This window comes from Octopus bimaculoides, chromosome 20 (assembly GCF_001194135.2).
Source record: "Octopus bimaculoides isolate UCB-OBI-ISO-001 chromosome 20, ASM119413v2, whole genome shotgun sequence".
In the NCBI taxonomy this organism is placed as follows: domain Eukaryota; kingdom Metazoa; phylum Mollusca; class Cephalopoda; order Octopoda; family Octopodidae; genus Octopus; species Octopus bimaculoides.
In genome coordinates, this window is record NC_069000.1 from 22,344,018 (window position 1) to 22,347,174 (window position 3,157).

Sequence of the window (3,157 nt, forward strand, 5' to 3'; positions counted from 1 at the left end):
TGTGAGTGTGTGTGTGAGTGTGATTGTGCGCGCGCGCGCGAGCACACACACACACAGAGAAATATGTGCATACATAAATATTTAGATGTATGTTGTATATGCATATATATATGTAAATTTGCAAATACACACATTCTTGTATGTATATTCGTGTAAACATTAATACAAACATACATCCATGCACATTCATGTATACATATACACATGTAATATGCTTCAAATGGTGTCGATCAAAACTGCATCAGCCAGAGCAATGAAAATACGTATCTATTCAAATATATATATTTATCTATGTACACATGCATACATATCCACACATTCATAGACATATATGCACACATTCACATATATATATATAGATAGGTTCAGGTGTGGCTGTGTAGTAATTTGCTTCCCAACCACATGGTTCTTAGTTCAGTCCCACTGCATGGCACTTTGGGCAAGTGTCTTCTACTATGGACCAAGGACAACCAAAGCCTTGAGTGGATTTGGTAACTGGAGACTGAAAGAAACGCATCATATATATATGTATATATATATATATGAGAGAATGTGTGTGTGTGTGTGATAGTTGTAAATGAGTGTTATTATCATACAGGTAGTGTCCTTCATTCCCAATAGTCTGTGGAAATATTACCTTACATGAAACAGGTGAAGGTTGGCAACTGGAAGGGCATCTGTCCATAAAAAAAATCCACTTCAGCAAATTTCATCTAACTCATTGAGCATGGAAAAGTGGACATTAAGACGATGATGATGCACATATACAAATTGGTGATATGCAGTCCTCAAGAAGACTCACTCATGTCAATGAAACTAAGATTCTGGAAGCATAAATGAGCTTATACACAACAAAGCTCCTTGTCTAATTTCCTTATCAAGCTTTCTACATCATCCCTCTGTCATCGATCCCTCCATCACTTGCCTTCTATCATTAATAAATGAGAGCAGAACTGCCTGTTTCATCTTCCCTGTGATACCAGCTATCTTTCTTATTGCCAGGGACGACTTCACTTGACATCCATCCTTGATACTTGATATTATGCTTCTCCACTCTTACTTTGCATTGATCACCCTTCTTTGCTACCAAATTATCTCTCCATCCACCACCATACATCTCACTCTCCCCCTGCACTATGTCTGTCACTACTCATGTAACCTACCCACTTACTTGTTATCTCCCCTTCATCCATCCCATTTACTGTATTATTACTATTTTGTAGCTCTTCATCTCTTCTGCCTGGTCAGTCATCACCAACTCTCAGCTACCTTCCTTCTAATCACATTAATTGCTAACCACCCTTCAATATCTGTTCATTCATTCTCCTCATATACACTTGCAGTATCTATACACCCACCTGTTCTGTTCACCTCCTCCAGCCCTGATACTTCATCACCACCATTTTTACCTCTTTCCAGCTCCATCCACTCTGATATAATGCAAATAGTCAAGTAGCTCCTCTACAGAGGAAACCTGTTCCAACCCCTTCTTTCATACTTTAACCTAGCCTAAAACCACATCCCACTCAACTTTAGCCTTACTCAGCCAAAGGGGATCTTAGCCTTGTGTGCTCAATTGTATTGATGCTATGAAAAAAGTACTCACTACACTCTGTAAAGTGGCTGGTATGAGGAAAAGCATCCAGTTGCAGAAATCATGCCATAGTAGACAATGGAACACAATGCAGTCATCAGTTTCATAGACCCTTGCTAACATTTAGCAAAGACATTAAATGATAACACACACATACACACATTATCATTATTTAACATCCATGTTGGCATGGGCCGGCTGGTTCAACAGGTTCTGACATACTAGAGTACATCAGTTATTGATCTCTGATATCCCAATTTAGCATGTTCTTTACAGCTGGATGTCCTTCCTAAAACCAACCATTTTCAAGGTTGCACTCGGACAACCCCTCTGTACAGTGGGGGCACAGTACTGAGTGGTTTTGTGCTAGGTATTGAGAGGCTGAAGTATAACAGAGGGATAGGAACAAGTGTCTTGCCATAGAGGTAATATATAGCTACACCAGCTGGAAGGGGAGAAAGGGTGCTGGAGATGAGGTATCAAGGGGAATCCTGAAGGTACAGGAAGTAGATTAAGGGAGTGAACATGGACAGAGAATCGAGAATGGCTGGCTGGGTTCGTGAGAGTGTGAAAGGTAAGTGACAGACGGTTAGAGATGGGGACAAAGGTAGATGCAGTGAATGGTGAACACAAGTAGAGGCATAGTCAATGATGAATTTCAGTTTGGAGGAAGGTAAAGAGAGATTGGGAGGTGGGGACAAGAAGGAGGTGATAAGTGGCAGTACATAAAAGAGGTGCTGGAGGGCATTAGTGTAACAAAACAGTAGACAGATGATGTGAAGGGGGGGGGGATACAAAGTGTCAGAGACAGGTCAGGTGTACAAAGGGATAGATAGAGTGTGTGACAAAGGTGGTGTGTAGCTACTGATAGTAGATATATAAGAGAATGGTCTGGTGAAAAGAGTGTCCAGTGGAAAATAAAGTGGTAAGGGATGACGTCGAGAATGTGGGATGGGTGACAAGGGAAGTGGTTCCAAGGAGAGGGATAAATGAGAGCATGAAAGGGGATTGAAATACATACAGCTGTACTCATATAATTACAACAGCTAAGAAAACAGTGCCATGATTAGAAGAATGAAAGAAGGATATGGGGAAAGTAATGCATAGTGGCTGTGTGGTAAGTAGCTTGCTTACCAACCACATGGTTCTAGGTTCAGTCTCACTGCATGCCACCTTGGGCAAGTGTCTTCTACTATAGCCTCGGGCCGACCAAAGCCTTGTGAGTGCATGTGTGTGTTTGTGTGTCTGTGTTTGTCCCACCACCATCGCTTGACAACCGATGCTGGTGTGTTTACGTCCCCGTAACTTAGCGGTTCGGCAAAAAGAGACCGATAGCATAAGCACTAGGCTTACAAAGAATAAGTCCTGGGGGTCGATTTCTCGACTAAAGGCGGTACTCCAGCATGGCCGCAGTCAAATGACTGAAACAAATAAAAGATATACATATATATATATATACACGTTTTCTAATATATATTCTAATATATATATATATATATATATATATATATATATACACATTTTCTAAGCTGTTTTCACAGCTATATATATATATATATATAT